This window comes from Tachypleus tridentatus, chromosome 12 (genome assembly GCF_004210375.1).
Source record: "Tachypleus tridentatus isolate NWPU-2018 chromosome 12, ASM421037v1, whole genome shotgun sequence".
Classification (NCBI taxonomy): domain Eukaryota; kingdom Metazoa; phylum Arthropoda; class Merostomata; order Xiphosura; family Limulidae; genus Tachypleus; species Tachypleus tridentatus.
The window spans coordinates 107461729-107488919 of NC_134836.1; the positions used below are offsets into that span (position 1 = coordinate 107461729).

The 27191-nt window shown below is 36.0% G+C and overlaps 1 protein-coding gene across 1 annotated transcript in view; it reads right to left on the reverse strand.

The window, feature by feature from the left end:
* Positions 1-760: 760 nt before the first annotated feature.
* The window catches only part of LOC143234288 (uncharacterized), a 218350-nt gene continuing 191919 nt past the window's right edge, over positions 761-27191 (reverse strand). Inside the window, exon 4 of the transcript XR_013018578.1 lies at positions 761-1666. The gene's annotated coding sequence lies outside the window, so the exon portion shown is untranslated. The remainder of the gene's footprint in view (positions 1667-27191) is intronic.

Consider the following 27191-nt stretch of genomic DNA (forward strand, 5'->3'; position numbering starts at 1 on the left):
AGAAAAAAATAAAACAGAACAGGTGCGTCAAAAGCATGTAGGCAACTAGAAGCTATTGAAACGCCGTACTCGTTGTAATTAAGCTGGTATAGCTCTGACAAATTATCTATAGTAAGTGTATGATTTGTTTATCTGAAATGAAGCACGAATCTACACAATGGGCTATCTGTGCTCTGCCTACGACGAGTATCGAAACCTGGTTTCTAGTAGTGCGAGTCCGAAGACATATCGCTGTGCCACTAGGAGGCTAACAGTATGAGGTAGTGTATCGTTTTACTTTATGTTGATAAAAATAATTGTATGTATTTTAAAAGCTGTTATTATACTTCTAATTCCTTTCCTGTTCAAGTATCGTTAGAACAATGAATCGTAAATACAGTGCAAATAACTCGTAAAGAAACTCTATTGGAAGAAACGAATGTCTTTGGCAGTATACGAAACCCGCCTTGAAGAAACTGATAACAAGATAATGTTTTCTCAAGATGGCTGGTATGGGTATTAAAACTTTAATTAAAATAAAGTACAGAACAATGTTAACATGAAGATGACCTAAGAAGGTCGAAACGTTGTTCGCTACTTTATTTTTAATTAAAGTTTTAATAACCATACCAGCCGTCTTAAGAATACATTTTTACTTCATCACAAATAATAACACGATAAATCCAAGGACTGATGTAAAGAGGTAAAAACAAGATGTTTTATTATCTTTTCATACATTCTACATAGAGTTAACTTACAATCACTTTCTCTTACGCTTTAAATACATATTATTTATCCTAAAGAAAGGATAAAAGCCATCCTGGCAATAATTACAGTAAGGACACTGAATACCTTACATAATCAAACTAATCAGTTGTAATCTAGGCATACAAGAAGTTCCCAACAAAATTCAGTGTCGAAGATGAAAAACTACCATAATTGTCACCTGATCTCAACATAGTATTGTTTTCATCGCTAATGATAAAGCGAGTCGTATTACTTGATCAGCAGAGTACACCGTTAGTGTTAATACACGAAGAAAACAAGTGGTGATTAAAGAGACTCCAGGTGCTCGGTAATGTGAGGGTTTTAATCTGTCACGTAAATCTTTCCCAGCAGGATGAAAGAAATCCTTGGAAGTTAAAACTGACTACAACAGCAATGCTGGGCTTGCTTTAAAAATGATGGTGCAATTAGGTTTGCGTGTGACGAAATCACACCAAGAAAAACATATAAGTGGTTTCTTTAAAGTAAGGTTAATCTTGCCAATGAAGATTTTAAACCAAAGTGTATTTTGGAACTTTTTTTTTTTATGGACCCAGTAATAAGTGTCAACCAATTTTCTATTTATCTCTGGCCAACACAGCCAGTGAAACATCTCTCTATCTATGGATAAGAAATATCATTTGATGAACAATGTCTTAGGCGATGTTTTTCCGTTTTGAATTTCGCGCAAAGCTACACAAGGCCTATGTGAGCTGGCCGTCCCTAATTTATCAGTAGAAGACAGGAGGGAATGCAGCTAGTCGCCAACACCCACTGCCAACTCTTTTACCAGTAGGATTAACCGTAACATTATAATAACCCTCAAGGCTGAAAAGGCCAACATGTTTGATGTGACGGAGACTCGAATCCGGGACTCTCACGTAGAGGATAACCTGGCCATGTTCTTAGACGACCAAGTTCACTATAGATAAAATAATTCTGTCGTATAATACATCTATGAAGAAACCATTACACACACGGCTTATTAATATTCATTCTTAAATAATACGTTAAATATATCACGTAGTGTACGCTGAATACTTACATGGCCTCTGTCTTCAGGAGATTTAGATAAGAGAGGTACGTAAATACAACAACAACGAACATATGAAAACTGTAAGACAATATACTGAGTGATAAAAATATAATCTAGAGATAGAAATCATGCAAATATTTACTGCAAAAATAGTAAAATCTTCAGTTACCGTTCGATAAAGAGATAGAATACATTATTTCAGGCGATCTCTGAGATAACTGTTCTTTTTATTAAAATGTTTTTGTATTTAAATGTTAATAATTCCATAACGCTAATAATGTGTATACATAGAGTGTGTGTATAATATAACTTTGACCTGCTTTAATTTGAATTAATAACAAAATGTTATTCATTGGCAAGCTGTGGAAGTCACAGAAATACGTTTTGTTAGAGATGCACGAGATATTCCTGAAAAAAAAAACAACAACAGTATTTTATTTCATTTAGGTCAACCGTATTAGTTTACAACTAATAAAAGTACCTCAGTAATGCTCAGAATACGGACAACCAGACAGGATATTTTACGATGGTCTCTATCAGACACGATGCATTTATTTCGTTAATCCTTCCGTAGCTTCATTATACTCATTAAGTAGAAAATGGGAGTCGACTTATCAGTTCGATTGCGTTCATCAGTTGTTTGAAAATGTTGCCCGCACAGACACTGCCTTTAAGGTGATATATGCACGGTGTTAATTTTGGACTAAATGAGGAAGGGAGAAGGGCTATTTATCCAAACCTATTAGTTGCAATCATCACAGATGTTTTTGGTTTGGTTTGAAAAAACAAAACAAACAAATAGTGTTACTCGCATTTGCCAATTTCTTGCATGCCACCTGTCGGGAAAACTTGATACGTGATGACGCTAATAACAAATTATTACCTGAAAGCACGTCGCTTCCTAACCCGACACTAAAAAATATCGAAAGTAAAAGAACGGCATTTAGTTTTTTGCTGAACATTCTTGGCACATTATTGCTACTTAGAGGTCAATCTTTGAAAATACATCTTATGTAAAAGATATGGACATCATGAACAACAATACGTTTAACACTAAAAATACCAGCAAGACTCAGGTTAAAAGAAATCAAAGTTCCACAAACGCAACTACGCGAAGTCCTAAAAGGTTACAATATGCTTTACAATAAACTTGCAGCTGCTGTGTTAGTTTGTCTGAATTAATATAATGTGACGAAGGCGATTCACAGTATTTCCTATCAACAAAATGTATCCACGAGCATCCAAAAATAATTATAAGCTTACCTATCTTCTCGTTAAATTATTACAACGGTATTTGTGAATACATAACAGTTAAATATATTTTTCTTACTTATAGACTTTTTGTAATTGTTTTGTTACTGTTCATTATATGATCCAATGATCCACAAAACATCAGCCAGTAACCCGGATGCAGCTTGTAGTTCACATCTTGGATATACCTATTGACAAGGATTATTTTATAATTATTTTATATTATTGGTATAAATGTTTGTTGTATTATGAACAAAGCTACACAAAGAGCTGTCTGTGCTCCGCCTACCAGCGGTATTGAAGCCCGGTTTCTAACAGTATAACTCCGCAAACATACCACTGGGCCATTGGGGAGTCATTGTGATTTAGCTGTTAAACGTGGTTCTTATATCGTAACAATTATACATATTGCCATCACGTCATAAGAGCACGACGGTTTGTTTTATAGGTAAGCACGTGACAACGTATTTCCAATTTTGGGTATAGTCTTCACATTTATGGATCATAACCAATGAATTCACTGCGTCAGTAAACAAAGCGTTATATATGCTCATACCAGTACTACTGCCAAAGTGTTGTTCCACATTTAGGTTTAGCCGCACATATACGATAGGTATGGAATATAACCATTTCAATCGTACATCATCTACACAGGAATAATCAAAAATGTTTCTTCCAAATCCTCGAATTATTCACAACAAATTCTCAATAAAAAGTAATTTTCTTTGGTATATTAATAAAACACCAGGTGGACATTGAATGGATTATCACTAAACCTATCGTAGCTCTATCATTTTAACGACTGTGAACAGGTATTTCAGGATAATTAACTTCTCAAATAAAAGCTCACATACAACTGATCATCTTTCTCGTATGAAGGATGATTTGTGTTGAATTTCGCGCACAGCTACACAAAGTCTATCTGCGCTGGCCGTCCCTAATTTTGCAGAGTAAGAATAGAGGGAAGGCAGCTAGTCATCACCACCCACCGCCAATTCTTGGGCTACCCTTTTATCAACGTATAGTGAAATTGATTGTCACATTATAACACCCCCACCGCTCTGAAAGTGCGAGCAAGTTTGGAGTGACAGGGATTCGAACCCGCGACCCTCAGATTACGAGTTGAGTGCTTCAACCACCTGGCCATGCCGGGCCATATTCTGTTTTATTACATATTAAACCATAGCGTGATTAAGATTGTTTGTGTCGAATTTCGCGCACAAATTCATGAGGATTATCTGCGCTTGTCGTCCCTAATTTAGAAGTGAAAGACTAGATAGAAGGCAACTAGTCATCACTTCTGACCGCCAATTCTTGCGTTGTTCTTTTACTAACGACTAGTGGGATTAATCGTCACGTTATAACGCCCCCACGGCTAAAAGAGGTAAACATCTTCAGGGGAACTGGGACTCGAATTTGCAACTTGCGAATCGAGCGCCCTAATCACCTGGTCACCCTGGGCCTGTTCCATTTGATAAAATATAACGTTTTGACTAAAACTGTTTAGCTTTCGGAAAACATTAACTTACAGTTTGTTATTTGTTTCGCAGTAATGATTAGCATAATTACACTGAATTATAAGAAGGTGACACTGAGGTATGTATTGTTTACCATGTCTGAATTAAAAAGTTATGTTCAATCGTTAGAGTAAAACTAGTTCTTCCTACTTTTCTTGACAAAGTTCACTATATTACTAAATCAAATCAGAATTTTTTATTCGTTGTCAAATTAGCTATCACGAGAAACGTCTTTTCTCATCATCGCAATGCAATTTTACGATAAGGATTTCTGAAACACTAATTCACACCATGTAAACACAAATGTTGTTCCTGGATAGTATATGTTATTTCTTAATTGCTTATGTTGTAAAAGTACAGAAAACGGCCATTATTCACTTCAAACTTTGCTTTTGTGACCTGGATAATGAAATTTAGAAATTAACCTATTTTCTATGTAAAAACGGGCAAATTTGCACATTTCATTTACATAAGGTCTGAATAAAACAACATTTACATGTATTTATACTAAAGTTTATACAAAAATGAACAAAAATGTTTAGAAGTGAGTAGTTTCTCGAGATTTGCGACTGTAATGTAAATAACTTTCACGTATCAGCCCCCAAATATAGTCCCCACCCACGTTTTCGATATACGCTTCCAGGTCTCAAAAGCAAAGTTTGAAGAGAAAAATAGGTCTTTTCCATTTACTTTCGGCATAAACAACTGAAAATAACACATTTTCTGCCAGGGAACATGAAAAAGTAAAATATTTGTTACACAGTGTAATGAGACAAATCATCTGACTATCTGGATAACCAGGCTATGATTTTATATATATTTGATAACCAGGCTATGATTTTATATATATTTTATATATATTTCGTGCCTGGCAACTCCACAATTCGCTTAAGACCAAACTCAAACGTGTTCATCTAATCTCTCGCAAATGGTACAATTGCTTCGAATACCGCCTGAAATGATGTGTATATTATTATTTCTGGTTTACCATTAAGCCAGCGTTTTTCATGGTGGAAAAGACTTTGCGTACAGTTTAAACTAAGCACATACTATTAAACATAACAAATTACATTGATTTCCTTTGTAAAAAAAAACCCGTCCCTTTAAAGAGTGCGAAACTTAAATAGTAAAAATTAGCAAATAGTATTCAGATTATTTTTATACTTTCTTTTCCACAAAAAAATTCATAATTACGTATTTCTTCAGTATTTCCATTTGTTGAATTAATGGCAAAACAAAAATTAATGACGTATATTAATCAGATTTCGTAAAAATAGGCTCCTATATTTCAGTGAAATTATATTCTTTCTGGATGCAAAACATGCTCGCCCTTTTAGCCGTAGGGGCGTTATAATGTGTCGGTCAGTCCCACTATTCGTTGTTAAAAGAGTAGCCCAAGAGTTGGACGTGGGTGGTGATGACTAACTGCCTTCCCTCCAGTCTTACACTGCTAAGTTAGGGACGGCTAGCGCAGATAACCCTCGTGTAGCTGTGCGCGAAATTCAAAAACAAACTCTCTGGAAGAAGTATCACATGAAAATTAATTATCCCTAAATTTGCCATAAAGGTCATATTTCGTAGACATTTTCCTATTGGTTGTAGCAACAGTTTTAAACAACTTTGTTAGAAACTTACATCTGCCGTTTTCGTATCAGTTTTAAACTGCTTTGACACTGGTCCACCCCTCACGCTATGGCGCCATTTTCAAACAACTATTATTTTACAGGCCTTCATCTCACGTTGTAGTGCCGGTTCCAGATCGCCTTGTTATAGGTCTATGCATACATTGCAGTAGTTTCAAACCGAGTTGATAGGCCTACATTTCCAGTTTGTAAGAAAAATGTAATGTCTAGTATATATATGAAGCACATGGACCTAGTTCTTGGATTACGTGTATAAGACAGCATTATTGGTTATGACGATACTAGTTGTTTGAGTAATTTCCAACATTTTTTTAAGGATTGGTGTCATGCATTACTACAGCCCCCCAGTGGCTCAGCGGTATGTCTGCGGACTTACAACGCTAAAAACCGGGTTTCGATATCGGTGGTGGGCAAAGCACAGATAGCCCATTGTGTAGCTTTGTGCTTAACAACAGCATTACTACAATACTACAAAAATGTTTATTTTAGGAAAGTAATGCAATTTCTTATCACCGCTAAAGTAGTTTCTATATACTGTAAGTATTTATTACTGGAATACGAATTTTCAAGATTACACTGTCACTTGTAATGTGACAATGCTATGCACCATTTAACATCATATTTTCGCTGCGAGAAATCGAGAACAATTATTTTCTTTTTCTACGTTACTGCGCATCGAATGCTTCTGTTTCCAAAATACAATTCAATTTAATCCAATAGAGTCTATTTCCATGTTGAACGTCTTAATATTTCGGCTAATTTATGATACAACAAATGGATGCCTTTGCGGAAAGAATGGTGAAGTCACGAAAAAAACGCAGTCTAGAACAGCCCAGCCGTATGTTCTGTAGCTTCATTAGAGCAAGGCAGCTTGATCCGAGTCAAGTCATGCATAAGTGAAAATGTTGTTTGCTATTGCAAACTCAAAGCGTTGGCCCATTAATTCTCTCCCCTACTAACGGGTTCTTTCATTTCAGGAATTTATAGCCAAGAAATAACGGCACTAAAGGACTGGATAAGGTGGATCCTCGACCTTCCATTCAACTGCACAATATACGAAGAAACTCTTAATGCTTGTCGTAATCCTACTTGTCCCTTCAGACCCCTTCCGCCTACTCCTCTTCTATTACAAAATGTTCGCTGAGCAATGAAGTGATTTTCCTGGTCAACGAGCTATGCAAAGAAGACAAGGCAATTAAAGCGCCAATTCTGCGGCGGACTTGATATTTATGAATGCCATTTATCGGAAGCGAGGTCCCCCGTGGCTTGTTAGGGATGAATTGCAACTCACGTAAAGGCGAGCCATGATTTTCAAATACTATGCATCGGTTGTAACTTTCCACAACTTTAATGAATTATTGCACGAAACGCAGGTTGACTCATCAGTATGGTGAATTCTATTATTTATGTTTTCGAACTTTCAGAAGTATTAGCTCTATTAGAAAAGTTTTAAATGAGCCCTTCTTTAGGCTATTAAGAACGGCGTGTTTTGTTAGTCTGTTATAAAATTACACTGGATAAAAGTTACATTCGTATTAAATTCACATATGAACAATAAACAAGATTCGTAGTACTATTTTGGCCAGCAGTGTATATATATATATATATATATATAGACACATACACAGATGTCAACTAGCTGGGATTACCGTCCAAAAGACTGAAGTTAGGTATATTTATAATTAACGAAAGGTTGTCTTAGGACATGAAACGTTGCTTCCTTTATGTGTAATCGTTAAAAGATTCAAAACTGCCCATAAGAACTGCAAAACACAAAATTTAAAACTGAAAGATTGTAAGTTATCTCACATGGACCTGGTGAATCCCATATTAATTTTGGTGAAGATTCATCCACACTTTGCGATATAGTTACAAGGACGTACACAACAGACAAGAGAAAGTTCTATTACATCTGTATAGATTAAACATTCGGTACAAATACAATGCCAATGTTTACATTTACATTAGTTTACCTTAAATATTTTGAGAATAGGAATGAGAAAACGAGAGGAAACACTGATTCGTATACTATTCATCGCTTAGTCAGCAGAGGCGAGGAAAGTGTTCGAGTCAGAATTGAGAACAAATAGAGCACTCTTCCTTTTTAAAACATACGTTAGAGTATAGAAAGTAAACGAACACAAAAAACGAAAAATCCATTTTGGCGCCAGTTTGTTGTTAGTTTTATTGTAATCATGGCGAATTCTTTCGGTTTTGGTTAAATCCAGTACGAAAGTGGTGATTGAAGCCTAATAAAACGAGACGGCTGATATTGGAATTTAGGGCCTAAAACTTTCTGTTATTGTTTGTAGAAGAATGAAAGTAACTAAATGTTGAAAAGTCAAAACACGTGTTAAGGATGTAGAATTTCAGAAATAATTCGTATTTTTCCGGTATGTTGAGAAAAGCACGTGTTGCAATATCCGAACACGTGCATTGTCTATTTCATTCTTCTTTGTGGTTCATCACGTGCTTGTGAATAATTAACTGGTCAGATGCGCAAGAGCATAGAAATATTTGCATAACTCGTGACGGTAAAATTATGTATAGACTTAGTATCACGTATAAAACTTTCTACGTACCTGAGGAAACTTGACAAAAGAACGAAACAGCCCTAAGAGGAGTTCTTTCACTTATATCAGGCAGAAGTCTGAAAAAACAACTAAAGTAAGCATGAAACAGATTAAAGATAAGACGGAAAGGATACTAAACTTAGAATTAAGTAACCCCCACCCTCTAACTTCTACGTCTCTCACCACAAATACAAAAAATATTTGTAGGAAAAAACCCAAAGTGATTTGGTTTATGAGGTTCAAGAGCAGTAGTGTATCAAGATGAAAAGTGTGAAACACATCTTTCTCGTATTAGTTCATAAATCCCATACCAAGAACTAAGTCAGCCATAGAGACTGCAGTCGGTTTGTTTGTTTTGTTTGTTCTTGAATTTCGCACAAAGCTACTCGAGGGCTATCTGTGCTAGCCGTCCCTAATTTAGTAGTCCAAGACTAGAGGGAAGGCAGCTTGTCATCACCACCCACCGCCAACTCTTGAGCTACTCTTTTACCAAGGAATAGTGGGATTGACCGTCACATTATAACGCCCCCACGGCTGAAAGGGCGAGCATGTTTGGCGCGACGGGGATGCGAACCCGCGACCCTCAGATTACGAGTCGCACGCCTTAACCCACCTAGCCATGCCGGGCCGATAAATTTGTTTGTTTTGTTTGTTCTTGAATTTCGCACAAAGCTACTCCAGAGCTATCTGTGCTAGCCGTCCCTAACTTAGTAGTGTAAGACTAGAGGGAAGGCAGCTAGTCATCACCACCCACCGCCAACTCTTGGACTACTCTTTTACCAAGGAATAGTGGGATTGACCGTCACGTTATAACGCCCCCACGGCTGAAAGGGCGAGCATGTTTGGCGAACCCGCGACCCTCTGATTACGAGTGGCACGCCTTAACACGCTTGGCCATGCCGGGCCACTGCAGTGGGAGTGAGCTTTATGTCTACAAGAATGAAGGACAGCTTAGTGTAGATTTTTCTTAAATCGTTATACAAAGCTAATAGTTTTTGCTGTGAAAGAAAAAAAATGCAATTATGAGACTGAACACACTGTACACTATGGTAAGGAAAATGTAAAATATTTCATACAGTATGAATGATAAGTTTTGCGACTAATATAACGTATAGAAATAATAAATAAACATATTATAATAAAGGAAAACATTGCACGAGAACAAGAAAAAAAACATTAACAAGAAACGAAAATTCTAATGAAAATTTAATAATTTCTCTAAGCAGAAAATAGTGCATTTTATAAAGAAATATAGCTGAATCTAAAACGCAATTAATGTACCAGGAGAATGAGGTTATACACTAGGCGAAATATCTTCGAATTAGATGCAAATTAAGTGACGTCTGAACCGGCTGTGCACCTACTTCACAGTGAGCAGCATAAACCTCAGCTCAGAGTTCCATTAATTAATCTAATTATGGCAAAGGCCTGCGACGGCCGACAACATTAATGTACAAAAGAACACGAGTAGTAGTAATTATGATGGAAGTACTTTCCTCCAGGTGGCGGCCCTCGTATCTTCCGCTGGTTATGAAGAAAAACGAAAACGACGACTAATTGAACATCTCTAGTTCCGTAAGTTATAATTGTGAAGATAATCAATTATTGGGGTTACAAAGATCATTTAGCATAATAATGTGAGAAATAAATAATTACACGATGATAAAACGTTATCAATGTATTCTATCGTGTTACAATAAATGTAATTCTACTGTTATTTGTAAAGCCTGCAAACTCGCTTTTCCAATCTCACACAATATTAAGTAGTACATAATACATACCAAGTTAGTGAACAGAAGCATTATGTTAAGCCTATTTAAACAGATATGAACTTGCACATTTATAGGTTACAGTGAATAACTTAAGCCTATTAAAAGAACTGTGAGCTCTGGGTTACAGTTTCTTTCAGTATCTCGTGGTTGATCATTGCTACAAAAATCGCAACATAAGTTATTTTGGACGATGGAGAATTTATACGAGTAATGTTTACTAAAAGCTATAAAACTTTTCGTTTCATTTCGAAGCGGAGAGTACTTATAACACTCAGAAGTGTATTTGGCGTCTCGTTATTGGTTTTGAAGTAAGTCTTTTGAATGATAACTGATTTTCAACACGATTTATTATCATCATAAATATTGTAAATCAAAACCTTTAGCAGTACACACCAGACTAACTTTCAAGCTGAAGAAAATGGCTTCCTGGCCACTCTTTTACCAACGAATAGTGGGATTGATCGTTACATCATAATGCCCCCACGGTTGAAAGGGCGGGCATGTTTGGTGTGATAGGGATTCGAACCCGCGACCCTCGGATTACGAGTTGAGCGCCTTTACCACCTGGCCATGCCGGGCCTTATTCATCAGGAATCACAATTTAATTTCATGAAATATAAACAATCCTGATTTAAGAGCCTAACATGGCCAGGTGGTTAGGGCGCTTGACTCGTAACCGTCCCATCAAACATGCTCGTCCTTTCAGCCGTAGGGGCGTTACATTGTGAGGTTCAATCCCATTATTCATTGGTAAAAGAGTAGCCAAAGATTTGGTGGTAGCCGATGATGACTAGATAGATGCCTTCCCATTGCTAAATTAGGGATGGCTGTCGCAGACAGCCTTTTTATAGCTTTGCGCGAAAATAAAACAAAGAAACAACCCGGATTTCAGGTTTGTTGTATACGTTATGAATAGTTCAGATCTAAAGTGTATTTTATGCAGTATGAATAAAACAGATTTAATGCTCGTTGTACGCAGTATGAAAAATCAGGATTTAATATTTGAGGTACACAGTATGAAACATCCAGAATTAAAGTTTGTTTTCCAAGTAAAAATGCTATTTGAAGGCTGATAATTCTTGATTTGCTACAATCTTATCATTGGTTATTTTTCTCAGCCACTTATACATTTCTATTTTGAAAATCCTTAGCAGAACAACAAAGACCAAAGCAGTTACTCTGACAAGAAGCTAATACAAAAAGTTAAGTAACGTCTTTTTATTTAAAGCTGTGTCTGATAAAAGCCAATGCATATATTTAATGTTATGTACTAACTTTCGCTGTATGATACCAGTTGTTTCACACACCAGCATCATTATTTTGCATCATTTAAGAGACGCCATGTCTTTACATCTCTGTTTTACAACGTGAGCAATACTTCATCGCATACCCTAATAACTTATGACTTGTAGTACGCTATTCATTACATGAAGCTAGCTGCTATATTTCTGGTTTTAGAAATATGGAGGGATTTTTTGTTATTTTTCATAAATGTTTTAGTCTGTATTTATTCACTCAAGAAATATTGAAGAGATCTGTATACGCAACCGTATTGTAACAGATAGCAGACGGCTTCAATTATTAGTTTCTTTGTGTAGTTTCTAGAAAGTAAAACAAAAACATTTAGGCTCTTTTAATTTAACCTACAACAAATCTTATTCAATCAGTTTGGAAATGATATATTTTTACAATAGATTTGACATGTGTGGAAACAGTAGAACGAATTTCTCTGTCAAAAACACATTTAATCTGGAGCTCGGGCTTTGTTCTTCTCACCGAGTTACATCGAAGGCTAATGAGAAGAACTTCAAGTTTTTAATTGGTTAAATAAAATAAGTTGAAATCGTGTATTATTATTATGTCCCATCGTAGCCAAGAGTATGTTTTCAAATTTTAAAAAAATATATATATACGCGAATCCAATCCACTTAATAAACAACAATTTTACGATCGTAAGGGTACATATATTGTACTATTACGTGCAGCTGTTCATTTATAACAATTATGCTATTGCACGAAAGTAGCGCTTTTAAGCTTTTGTGACAGCATAAACTTTAAATACATATCATTATATTGTAGACAAACGTTATTTTTACACACACATGCATCTTTAAAACAGAAGGAAAAGCACAACATGACCCCCTTCCCCCATGTCACACAAACACATGAAAGTGTTTCATGTATATGTGACATGTTATCTCGGTGTTTACACGTAAACAGATTTGTTTGTTTTTGAATTTTGCGCAAAGCTACACGAGGTCTATCTGCACTAGCGGTCCCTAATTTAGCAGTGTAACACTAGAGGGAAGGCAGCTAGTCATTACCATTCACCGTCGACTCTTGGGCTACTCTTTTATCAATGAATAGTGTGACTGACCATGATATTATAACGCCCCCACGGCTGAAAGGGGCGAGCATGTTTGGTGCGATGGAGATTCGAACCCGCAACCCTCAAATGACGAGTCGAACTTCTTAACCCATCTGGCCACAAGAAAAATTGTTTTACTACCAGATAGTTTTAATAACTTGTGTATTAAGCAGTTCTACTTACTGTTAGTGTTTTTAAATGTTGTTCGTTCAAACATGCACGCATTCAGTGAAATTAAGTCTTAGCACAAATCACATTTTTCATTGTATTTTAACTCTTATGAAGAAATACCTTTCGAATAAATATAAATTATTGTAGATTTATCATTAAAATAATTTCTTTATCAAATCCAGCGATCTTTCCATATTTATTTTCGACCTATTACATTAATTTAGGGTCTCTTGAAACGAAAACAGCCAAGGCTCCATCTTAAAATCAGTCATAATAATTTATAACGATTTTTATTTAACCAGCCGATATGTGCATTCATTGCGCATGCGTAATTCAAAAGTCGCAGGTTCTGTGTACAATGGCGGACCAAGTGTACGCGTACAACTTCCGGCCTCACATTGATTTGGAAAACTACAGTTCATGTACAGTTCAGCGAGTTTCGCTGGAAAAATGATCTTCTACGTGCAAAGATGAAAACTGATTTTAGTCGAGTTTCTTTTCAACTTCGTTTCAATTTCACACTAACTGATTTTAGATAAACGAGAGATTGGTACCCTAGAATTACCTTTATACGATTCTCGCTACCAATACCATCGTTTTTGTATTAACAAAACATGGCGGGCGTGAAAACGGAATCGATTTATGTTGGTCTCCGGAAATACTCAAGAGTACTTACTACAGAATTATATTTTTTTCCAGAACTTTCTGTGTGGTTTTATTAGATTTTGCTGCACTAGTCAACACGTTATCTGAACGATGTCCTCGGAACAAATAAACTATAGCGATCTTATGATTTGTTTCTGACGTCACTGTTCTTACTTAACGGGTTCTGGAGGACCAGGGAAAAAGGCCTCTAATTTTTCATTGGCTGAAGTAAATGGACCGAAAACATTTATTATTATTATTATATCATATCGAAACCGAGGGAGTATTTTAAAATAGATATACCTTTAAATTAATATTATACAACTGCTGGAAGAATTTTTACGATTTTAACGGGTCATAATTAATAAATTACCACACTTAGTGACAAAGTTCTTGAAGTTGGCAGTATTTACTTACCAATGCACAAGAGTTTAGAATCGATTTTACTATTTCTTGCTTTATCTCTAATCACGAAGAGATAAGTTTGTTGTAATATTACTGGCAATATTGACTTGTTCATAAACAAAAAAAAATTAATGTGATGTAGAAATCAAAATTTTGCTTTAATAATATGTTGTCAATGGATTTTTTTCATTACATATTCTGGAATTAATACTTCAAAATTTAATCGATATGAGACAGATCACATATCTACCGTGTATAGTTAAATATGTAAACATATGTTTAAGTACATATATACACACACACACACACACACCATGACTGACTTACGTCACATACTTATCCAATGGCTAGGCTCACAACGCTAAACACTGTTTCGATAACCACTGTGAGCACAGAACAGATGGCCCACTTCACAGCGTTGCGCTTAGAGTAACAAACAAATATCTCCTACATACAAGCACAGTTTTCATTTAGCAAGAATAAGTCGAGGGATAAATTATCGTTTTCAGAAGGAAGTTACCCTTCCAACTGGACGTCAACGATATAATTACAGGTCATAAAAGTAAGCGAAAACAAACAATTAACTCAACGAGGAAACGCAAGTGTTTAGTAGGGGTGGTGGAGGTACTTAAGGTGAGGCAGATAAAAACACTTATGGCAGAAATTAATGCCAGTTAGTTTCAGCGTTTGCAGAGCACATGCACGCGATAAAAACATGACAACGGACAGACATCTGCTTCAGCTGTTTCAGGGATTATTTAGTGTGCTTACATATAAAAATTAACTGTTATAAATAAAATAGAAAACAGGCAAGAAGGTGACACCTTAAATTTAGCGTGAGTTATGAGCACGAGACACAGTATCAGTTCTGAAACCACATTTAACTGTGTGTTTGAACTAGTAGAAACAAAGTAAGTACACGCGTATGAAACTGCACATATGCTTAGAGTAGTATATCCTAATACGATTTGCACAGGCATGTTGCGGCGCGTGTTAAAACGTTAGTATTGGAGTGTATTCATGAAGCTATGAAACCGGCTACAACTGGAGAAAAATATTGTGATTTTAAGTTTTATTCTTTTCCATTCTGTGTGCATATTATTATTTCGGAATCTCACCACCGGCTCACAGTTTTATTTCTTGCATCGTATATTGTTCTACGAAGCGTAGTAATACATTTATAGCAATTTTTCTGTTGCACGAAAGTAGTACCTTTAAACTTTTGTGACGTCATGAAACTTGTACAGATATTATTATACGAAGAATGCACCAGCACAGTATTTAATAGAATACACGGCTTATATCTTATTTAATGGAAGGCTCGTGTTTATATAACGAAATACGCAAGTTTTGTTGTTGCTTAATGAGATACCTGGGTTATTTTATATAACGGAATACACGAAGTACGTTGTTGTTTAATGAAGTTTTTCGGTTATATTGCATAATGGAATACGTGATTTATGTTATGGTTTAATGGAGTGCATGGGTTTGGTTTGAATTTCGCGTAAACATACTTTAGGGATATCTGAACTCGTCGTCCCTAATATAGTAGTGAAAGATTAGAGGGAAGATGGATAGTCATTACCATCCACCGCAATCTTTTAAGGTGCTTTTAAAGAACGAATAGAGGGATTATCTGTCACATTATAACGTTCGCATGGTTGAAAGGGGGAGCATGTTTGGTTGTACAGGTATTCGAACCCTCGACCCTCAGATTGTGAGTCAAGCGCCCTGATAATCGGGCTAAGAAAACATGCGTTATCTGATGGAGCAGATGGGTTATGTCGTATAATGGAATACGCCAGCTGTATAGTTATTTAAGGAAACCACACAAAAATATTCCTTGCGATATTAAAACTACTTAACAGCTTAAATCGCACCTTTACGGAGCAGAAGGTTAGGAATTATACCTATTGAACAACTGTTAGCCTATTGGTTAAACGTTATGACTCTGTAGGCCTGTTTTGTGGCTTACAATAAAAAAAATGTATGTTTTTTTAGTTGTTGTAAATAGAAGAAAACTAAAAAAACAAAACATATATACAGTATACTATATTCTACTATTAAAAGCCTAGTCTCGCGCTTTCAATTGGCTTCTATTCTGAATGATGGGATGCGAAATTCCTCGAAACGAATATCATTCAGTGACGGCTGGGGAGGCAAGGGATAGATGGGTTTTGGTACGTGTTTGTAGTATATCGTATATTTATGGTTTAGGAATGTGTTAATACGACCTAAACATTTACAATTAATATTTAGTTAAGATCGAAATAATATGTTGTGTTTACTGCAAAATACTAATCTTATTCCTTTTTGCCGATATGCAAATGGTTGATAGAAATAATATGTAAACAACAGATGATTAACGATTCATTATTTAAAAACTGAGTTAAAAACACTGTAAAACCGGCTTTGCTGTACAACACTACTGAATTACAGAAAGAGAGTTTCACCAGGATAGTTTTAGTGAACATTCCAATACACATGGAACATGTAGACTTCAGTTGGATCTTGTTACGAGATTTTGACCGAAAAATTGCAGATGCCCAGCGTTGCTGCGAAATTCAGCCCTCAGAACTTGTGAGTTTTTGGCCAAACACTCGATCACTGTTCTTCCCCACCCCCCTACTCACCTGACCTTGCTCCTTGCGATTTTTTCTTGTTCCTTAAACTCAAAAGACCCTTGAAAGGAAGAAGATTTGAGACGATTCCCGAGATTAAGACAAATGCGACGAAGGAGCTGGAGGACATCACAAAAGAAGCGTACCAGGACTGTTTCAACAAGTGGAAACACCGTTGGGATAAGTGTGTGCGTTGGGGAGGAGAGTACTTTGAAGGGGTCCCAGACCTGTAACTTCTAAATAAAGTACATTTTGTTTTATGACGTCAGTCCGCGTATTTTTTGAACAGACCTCGTATATTATATGCAACTTAATAAGATACGCAGAAGTGCGTAGGCGTAATGGGCTTTGAGCGAAATAAGTAACTTCCGATATTACTACCACTAATTCAGAACAGTGCCCGAGCGCGTAAGGCGTGCGACTCGTAATCTGAGGGTCGCGGGTTCGCATCCGCGTCGCGCTGAACATGCTCGCCCTCCCAGCCGTGGGGGCGTTATAATGTGACGGTCAATCCCACTATTCGTTAGTAAAATAGTAGCCCAAGGGTTGGCGGTGGGTGGTGATGACTAGCTGCATTCCCTCTAGTCTTACACTGCAAAATTAGGGACGGCTAAGGTTTCTCCTCCTGGTTGGGGGTTGTGCAGTAGGCTAACAATCTGCTCACTTAAAAAACCAGCCTGTTAATGAATCCGCAAGTGATTGCGGCCCTATGTTTCTTCATGGAATCGAGAGGCATAATAATAATAATAATAAATTCACAACAAGTACTCCAACTGTATCCCGTAACTCGAAAACTGTTACAATACTCCATTTTTTTCGAGTCGGACACTTAATAAGAAACGAAGTAAAGGTTTATATTAAAAACAAAATATATATATTTTTAAATCCAATGTTTGTTTAGAAGTACTTTAAAAATTCTGGTGGTACTTTAATCAAGAAAAAGCTTTCGTGAAAAATTCACAACGTAATTATAAGATTAAAATCTTGTAAATGTTTTAATGACGTCATTAATTTTTAATCTATGGCACTGGTGGTAAAGAGTGAAATTAAAGTAACGTCTATTCAAGGCAATACTTTACCCCAATTGAGACGTTACATTGTGTAATTAAAGACAAATGCTAGCGTAGTTACAACACAGACCTGTAATCTACTTCCAAAGTATTTTCTTATTTTATCCCATAGGACTATCCATGTGAAGCCTAAAACTAGCTATAACACAAGACTGAAGTGTATTAAATATATCTTCCTTCTTATTTAACTTTGCGTTTAAACTTAACTTGGATGCAAACTTGTAGCGCCATTTAAGAACAAACTTTTTAAAAAACGCAGTTTAAAACTACACGACACATTTAATTTAAACTTTTAGGAAAACAATTTAATGTAATAAATGCCAGAAAACTATTTAAGGTAACGTTGTGGGTTAAAAAACAACAACAAACTAATAGTATTCTAATAGAATAACGTTTAACGCCTTTTAAAAAAAATACACGGTTCCTTTGTTTTTACTTTTTATGTCTTACCATTTTTATCCCAACTTCGAACCCTATTTTTTTTTAAAATGCTTCTTCTCTAGCGTTGTATGAAGATCTTTATAAGAGACATGTGATTCGACTTCCAGGAATGATTTTTTGAACTGTACTGCCACGAGTTCGAAAGCGCGTAGGTGTATTCAAAATAAACAATTGTCTCTACAGGTGGACTTGTATTGTGTACCCTTACATGTGGGCTCTGGCCTTCACAAAAGCTTTCAAAGTTATGCTGAACGGCGACAGATGGCCAGATCGTTACATTAGAGAACATTCAATAGCAGAGCAAACATGAGCACATGACTATTAATTTCCTCGCTTGTAGGGTGAGTGCTCTTTGTTTATTAACCTATATAATTTACAGGTTTGGTAGACCAACAATGTCAGTGTTAGTACACTTAAGCATCGTCGGAAAAGAGCGGAAAGTACTATGATAGTAAGAGCTCGACTAATATTAAGGTCTAAATAAAGCTTGTTAAAAATGTATCACTTCAACGTATATAGAAATGTAGAGCTTAAACATGAAATGGGGCCGTTAAAAAAGTTACAATATAATACATATATAATTCAAGCTACAGTATTACATACCGAAATAAAAAATCACGTTTCGTTAAACTGTAAAATAATTTTGACGAAACTATGAAACGTAAAGCAAACGTTTACTGCATTTCACTGCTCTCAACCACCTGGTGTTCTTTACTTTTATTGGATCTACTGTTAATTTCATAGAATCAATGAATACATTTTTCTCTACAGTTAGATCAATCGTCAAAGAAATTGCATGATAATTTAATTGAGGACCAAACTATTAAAACTAAACAAGATAGCAAATATCTTCAAAACCAGCGACTCCCCCCTTGATCGAGTCTAACATCCCTTAACATCAAGCAATAAATACATACCACTATAGATGGCGTTGTATTTGAAAAAGAGTTCAAACTGAGAAAAACAAAGTGTTTGAATTAATTAGCATGATTATCTGCCAGAATTAAACGTCAATATAATCCCTTTATGTTCACAGATATATGTCTTACTGAATAGTTTATGTACATAAAATGTTTAATTACGTGTTTTTTTAAGTTTCTCATTGTATATATGTGTGCGTATATATAATAAAATAAATAGCTCAATACTATTAATTACATTAATTGTTAATAGGCGATTAAAATCAGCACTATAAAACAATAATGAAGATAACATAATTATATAGAAATATATGTTTATACTCTTCTAGTAATTTCACAGCTTAATTAGTTTCAGCTAATTATGGATTCAAAATAAATATATTCTTAGAAACACTTTATATACAAATAGGTGATAATAGTGAAACAAAACAAAAAAAACAACAATACAAGGTTCCTTGAGAACGTTCAAAGAACTATCCAAAAATTATAATTACTAGAGCTCACATATTGGGATCAGTGTAATTAAATGCAGCTAGGCCTAATTAACACTCCAGCTTAGAGATTCTTTGTAGTCGAGAAAATAAACTACGCTAATTTTAGCTGATTTTACACGATTATTTTAGTAATTAACACCATTGCGTGTCCGCAAAAATACTTCACACCCACAGCGCTAAGTGCATTTTGATGATTAATGAGCATTTCAAAGCCAGTTACACAACGGTTAGAAAATTTTAACAAGTATAACTTAACATCATAACATGCGGTAAGGGAATTCGGTGTCGTTTTTACTGGCTGTTATGTAAATATAAATAAGAGCTTAATTACAATTTTAGATTTAAACTCGTGATTAATGTGCAAAAATAAATCGGTGAATTAATTCGAAAATGCATCTTTTCGTTACAGTATAACTTTACAGCTAACGAGATATGAAAACATATAGCTTTTCAACTTTCAGTTTTGTTTTAGTGTTTCTGGATTTTCGCGTGTGTTTTGCTACTCTTCTGTTCACAAGTTTAAACAAAATGATTGTATTAGTCCCATGCAGACCAAACCGGTCAATGATATACTTAGGCCTACTATTGGGAATCAATGGAGACAGGAAACGTTTTTTATTTTATTTTAAGAAACGTAATTGCTTCATATTTAAACGGATTACGTTGCGGGACCATTTACACAGTCAGCAGATAGGTCACGCGATGCACGCACGCTAGATTGGAATAATATGGGTTCCACGTGATCCCGTGAGATTTCTGGGCAGTGTAGTCGCGCGTGCTTTGATTATAGTCGTTCAAAAGTAAGCCAAAATCCACCTATTGAATTGTACTTAAATCAGACTATCGTATGAAGTTTGATCATATGTGATCGAATCTTACAGCACCTTAAAAATGTATTCGTTAATGTTTGTTTTTAATTTTGTGCAAAGATACACGAGGGCTATCTACGCTATTCGCCACTAATTTAGTAGTATAAGACTAGAAGAAATGCTGCTAGTCGTTACCACCCACCACCAACTCTTAGACTACTCTTTTACCAACAAGTAGTGGAATTAATTATAACGTTATAACGCCCCTAGGGCTGAAAGAGCGAAAATGTTTGTTGTGACGGGGATTCGCACTCGTGCCCCTCAGATTACGAGTCAAGCGCCCTAACCATCTGACCATGCCGAATTATTTGCTAATCATGTATAAAATAAAAACCCATGTTATTCAACATAAAACACGTTTCAACCTTTGACACACACACACACACGCAGATCCCCACTTTCCCAAAAAGCCTCAGAATGTTCTAGAAGGTCGCGATTTGTCAACTTTTTGTCGTAGAATACCGACTGAATTATAGAGGTGTAAGTAATATGTGTGTTGACCAATCTTAATTTAACACACATATCGAGAGACAGAGAAATAAAGTGTGTGTGAGAGAGAGAGAGAGAGACGAAGAAATTGGCTCATTTATGCATGCTCCGAATGTTCTACTGTTATTGGTGAGTTGCTCAACTTTGGAACTTTGCTTTGTTGAAATTCTGATCTGTACTTATGTGGAAACTCAGAGTTCCTGTTGAGCCGCTAACTGGTCCCCCAGTGGCTCAGCGGTATGTCTGCGGACTTATAACGCTAAAAACCGGGTTTCGATACTTGTGGTGGGCAGAGCAGAGCTAGCCCTTTTTGTAGCTTTGTGCTTAATTCAAAACAAGAACCACAACTTCATCTGCCTGTACAGTAGATAACTACGTTTGTAATGAAATTCAGAACTATCACGGTTACGATTATGTCCCTTTTACCGTTCCTGATAACGAGTCACGACAAGAGGGAAATAATTTAAAAACGTAGCGTACCATAATACGTTTTCGATGGTTTAACAAACCCACACAGTGATCATCCATTATTGATTTGTTTTTAAGTAGTTCTGAGGAGCAAGCACTCGATACTTGTATTGGGATTAGTTTCGAAAGTGTGGCGAAATGCTAGAATTATTCGCCAACTAATAATGAATTATCGTAATTATCTAAAACTTCAGCAAAAATACTGTTAATCGTACCTGAATACTGAAATTTTTTATACATTTGATTTTTCGTATTGCGTTAAGACATTAACTTAAGTAATCTAAGCTATATATGTTAAAACCAAAGTAAGAAATCGCAGCCTGGATTTGGCGTATTCACATGAAAGAAATATAACTAATTCATAATTACACCTGATGAGATAAACGACATTTATTAGTAAAATATGGTATTTATTATTATTCTATTTGTTTTTCTGCAGTTACGCACAAAGCTACACACACACAGTACTAGCCACGGGTACCAAAACCCTGTTTTTAGATATACGCCCACAGACTTACTGCTATGCCACTAGGGGGCTAATAATTGTTTGTTTTTGAATTTCGCGCAAAGCAACACGAGGGCTATCTGCGCTAGCCGTCCCTAATATAGCAGTGTAAGACTAGAGGGAAGGCAGCTAGTCATAATCATCCACCGCCAACTCTTGGGCTATTCTTTTACCAAAGAATATTGGGATTGACCGTCACATTATAACGCTTCCACGGCTGAAATGGCGAGCATGTTTCATGCGACCGGGATTCGAACCCGCGACCCTCGGATTACGAGTCAAACGCCTTAACATGCTTGGCCATGCTGGGCCCAAAATGATTTCAAATCAAAACCAGTGACACGAATTACCCAAAAACCCTAATATAAGGAGGTTATAATTCCATCTGGGATTTTTGGTAAATTTGTTTGTTTGCTTTAAAGTAGTGCCACATTGAGCTCTATGTTGGGTCCACTACGAGGAATCGACCCCCAGATTTAGGCGTTGTAAGTCTTTAAACGGCAGACGAATATTCACCACTTATCTATATTATCAAGCGCCCCCCTCTCCACCCCAGTGGCACAATGGTACATCTGCGAATTTGCAACGCTAGAATCTAGGTTTCAATACCCGTGGCGGGCAGAGCACAAATAGCCCATTGTTTTGATTTATGCTTAACTTCAAATAAACAAAATTTTTTACCAACTTTTAAAAATAAAATCGGACAAAGCGTTGGTAAATTTATACGAGACGACTTCGCTAAGCGATCAAAACTAACTTTTCAACTCTCTTGTGGTACATAATAACCTTCTCACTAATAGTTACAGTAAAACAAGTGAATGAGAGATTAACCGTTATATTATGAAAACGTAGGCATTGTTGGATAGGGTATCTTTCTTGTGTTGTTACGGTAAAGTTTTTGAATAACAAAGTAATTGTTTTATATTCAAGACTTATGTGTGGTTGTATTGTTAAACAGGGTATCTTGCATTCATTGTTATAGTGAGGGGCTGATCGTTTTTCATAGGAATGAAACCATCACAGTGTCCTGGTAGTACTCAATGTTTAAATCAAACTTTAAGACGGTCGCATAAGTTCACTACACCAGTCGCTGACAGATATTTTATAATGTTAGATACGAGTCAGAATAAAGATCTGTATCGATTGCTCTACAACATATGCGTGTTTTTGCTTGTTTTTTGTTGTAAAATACAAAGCTGCTCAATGGACTGTTTGTTCTCTGTCCGCTGCAGGTGTAGAAACCTGAATTTTAACAAATAATTCCACAGAATCACTGTTCTGCGCCATCATTCAAGAGAGAAACACTTTGGGTAAAACTTCAATTAAATGGGTCTTCAATTTTTAGCACACATTTTTATGGTTATTCTTCCAAACAGCAAGTAACAGATATTATTTTTATATACTTTATTAACCTACTAAGTCAACTTGTGTGTGTGTATGGAACATAAGTGGTACTTTATGACATTTAAATAAAAACAACGGGGGAGTAACCTTTGAAGTAAGATATTTTCCCCTAATTGTTCAACTAAAGTAGATAATTCTAATTCATTCATTCAGCGCGCGTGTATAAGTCGAAAGTTCATTCATTTTTTGAATTTTTCTGAAATTAGTGTTTGTCTAATATTTATTTTATCAAAGACTGAGCTGAAGCTGACATGCAAATACCACCAACACAGATGTTACGAAATTATATTAACAGCTTTGTAAGTGCATAAATATAAACTAAAACTGCAAATTATTTAAGTTAGATAAATCTGAGAATGTTATGATACATGTTTGTAACATATCATTACACCAACTGTTTAATAAATGTTTGTCGTATATTATCATAGTTGCACCAACTGCTTAATAAATGTTTGTCGTATATTATCATCGTTACACCAACTGTTTAATACATGTTTGTCGTATATCATCATCGTTACACCAACTGTTTAATAAATGTTTGTCGTATATCATCATCGTTACACCAACTGTTTAATACATGTTTGTCGTATATCATCATCGTTACACCAACTGTTTAATACATGTTTGTCGTATATCATCATCGTTACACCAACTGTTTAATAAATGTTTGTCGTATATTATCATCATTACACCAACTGTTTAATAAATGTTCGTCGTATATTATCATCGTTACAACAATTGTTTTAAATAACCAGAGGGTAAACAGCTAGACACCATCACCAACCAATTCGTTATGATATTCTTATCAAAGAATGAAATTGTCTTCTTTACAACGCACTTAAATCCAAAAAGTGCGGATATCAGTTGTTTTTTTCCGTTGGTAACGGTGCGCGAACCATGGATTCGCAGTCCGAAACACTAACCGCTGGGTAGTGCTCAGGCCTACTTAAAAAGATAGTACAAAAATATGTATGTTTCGACGTAATTTGTTGAGAATCTTCCTACAGTATATATTTAGGGAAAACTGTATCAGGATTCATAATTTTAAATTTATTAAAGGGCTATCCTAGAAAACTTTGGAGTACGCAGTATGGACTTTTCTAATCAGATTTGCAATTCAAATTGGTTTTGTAAATGTATATGGAAAATTTTCCAATGGCATATTTGGGCTAATTTGCCAAGACACAATCTCATGGTTCAAGTATAACCATTCATAATTTAAAAAAACAGATAAGATGCATGTAATCTGCCACCTAGCGGCAACTCTTAGCAAATTGTATAATTGATTATTACTGTCATAGCATTCTTACAGCTGAAAACGCGATATATATTCAGCGTCACATCGTTGTTCGAACTTTGGGGCCAGCATGGCCAGGTGGTTCGGGCACTCGACTCGTGATCTGAGGATCGTGGGTTTGAATACCTGTCGCATCAGACATGCTCGCCATTTCACCCGTGGGGGCGTTATAAGTATCAGTCAATCCCACTATTCGTTGGTAAAAGAGTAGCCCAAGAGTTGGCGGTGGGTGGTGATGACTAGTTGCCTTCCCTCTTATCTTACACTGCTAGATTAGGGACGGCTAGTGTAGATAGCTCTCGTGTAGCTTTTCGCGAAATTCAAAACAAACCAAATTGAACTTTGGACTTTCCGATACACGGCCCTGCAAGTCGACCACTAGGTTGTGCTCAGACATTTCTAAACTTAGGAAATCCAAGTGACACTCGTTAAACACGAAATGTGTCAGTATCGAAAGTACTCTTTTAACACCTTACAATTTCATGACTAAAAATAATGCTATCCTATATTACAGCATTTACTTGAAGCATGACTAGGCGGTTAGGGCGATTTGAGGGTCGAGGGTTCGAATCCCCATACTGCCAAACACGCTTGCCTTTTTAGCCGTTGGAGCGTTATAATGTGACGGTTAATCCCAACTATTTGTTGGTAAAAGAGTACCTCAAGAGTTTGCAGTGAGTGGTGATGACTAGTTGCCTTCCTACTAGTCTTTCATTGCTAAATTAGGGACGGCTAGGCAGATAGCCCTCATGTAGCTTTGCGCACATTTCTAAACAACAACAACAACAACAACAAATATATATATTTAAAGAGAGAAATTGCGATGCACTTGAGTAAGAAATATTTGATCCTAATGTTACCGTGAAATTCAAGTTAGCAGTTGCGAGCTAGAGACTTTAATTACACAAATTCCGCACCATGTTAATGCTGAAACATTAATTAACATTGATCGTTTTCTGCTGTACAAGCATATTGATAACATATTGTGTGGTTCAATGAACTCGTATGTTTCCGGATAATTGGCTTACAAGAGCCATAAGAGAACTTGGCGCACTTTAATCTGAAATTAATCTATTCACAGAGTGCTTTGTTTTATTCAGAGAACGTTCACAGAAAACGAATGCTTGTTTGTACCGAGAACATGTTGCTCTTTTTACAGATATAATGTCAACCACGAAACTCCATGTTTTTCAATTTTTACTTAATTTATGACGTTCTACGAAAATGAATTTAAACGTCACAAAAACGGAAAAAGAATTTATTTTTTAATTTCGCGCCTCTTAAATTTAATAAGTAATTAAATATGTTGCCGTTGTGAGGCGTATAATATTTGTCAAACGAGTATGGTGTCGCATATCTTATTTTAAAAAAAAGTTAAACATAATTCCTGGACAAAACCACAAGTTTGTATCGCATGAAGAAATTTTTAATAAGTGTTAGTTAAAAACATAATCTTATAATAGTTTCGAAACAAGGCTTTTAGCGTAGCTGGTAAATGTTTTTGTTTTTGGAATTTCGCACAAAGCTACTCGAGGGCTATCTGTGCTAACCGTCCCTAATTTAGCAGTGTAAGACTAGAGGAAGGCAGCTAGTTATTACTACCCACCGCCAACTCTTGGGCACCTCTTTTACCAACAAATAGTGGGATTGACCGTACCATCATAACGTCCCCACGGCTGAAAGGGCGAGCATGTTTGGCGCGACGGGGATGCGAACCCGCGACTCTCATATTATGAGTCGAGTGTCTTAACCACCTGGCTATGGCAGACCCGAGCAAACGGGGGAAAAAAGTATAATGGGGCTTAATTACGACACCTGTCGGGTGACGCAGTCTATAGTATTTTTTAGTTTAATAAGACAGACTTACTGTGTGTAACCAGAGACGTGTTGTAGCAATCAATTTGTGCACGATGACTCATTGTAACTATCAGGTGATGCATTGTGAAGAATTACTATAATAAAATAAAGCAACAAAAAAAGAGGCAAAATTTTGTTTGTTTGTAATTAAGCACAAAGCTACACAGTGAGCTATTTGTTTTATGCTCACCACGGGTATCAAAATACAGATTCTAGCGCTGTAAGTTCGTAGACATACCACTGTGCCACTGGGGTGAGTCGATATCACGACCCCAGACGAAGTGCAGAGAAATTGTCTGAACAAAACGTTAATTCATTTCAAAAACAATTATACCAAAAGAACAGGTGCTTATGTATATGTTAGCTAACTAATGCTCATAACAACTTCTTCGTCACTTCTCAGGTATTTACTTAACAAGTACTTCACGTAAATGATATTATCAATATAGAAGAGTGTTGCAAACATTTCGACCAAGACTGTAGTTCTGCTCAGTCAAAATGGGTTTGTATTCAATTGAAAATGAAATTGAAGTTCGAAAAATATTTTAACTGAATGACTGGAATGTTTGTTTTAATACTCGAAATATGGAACTGTTTTATGATCAAAGACAGTTTGAGATCACCAACTATC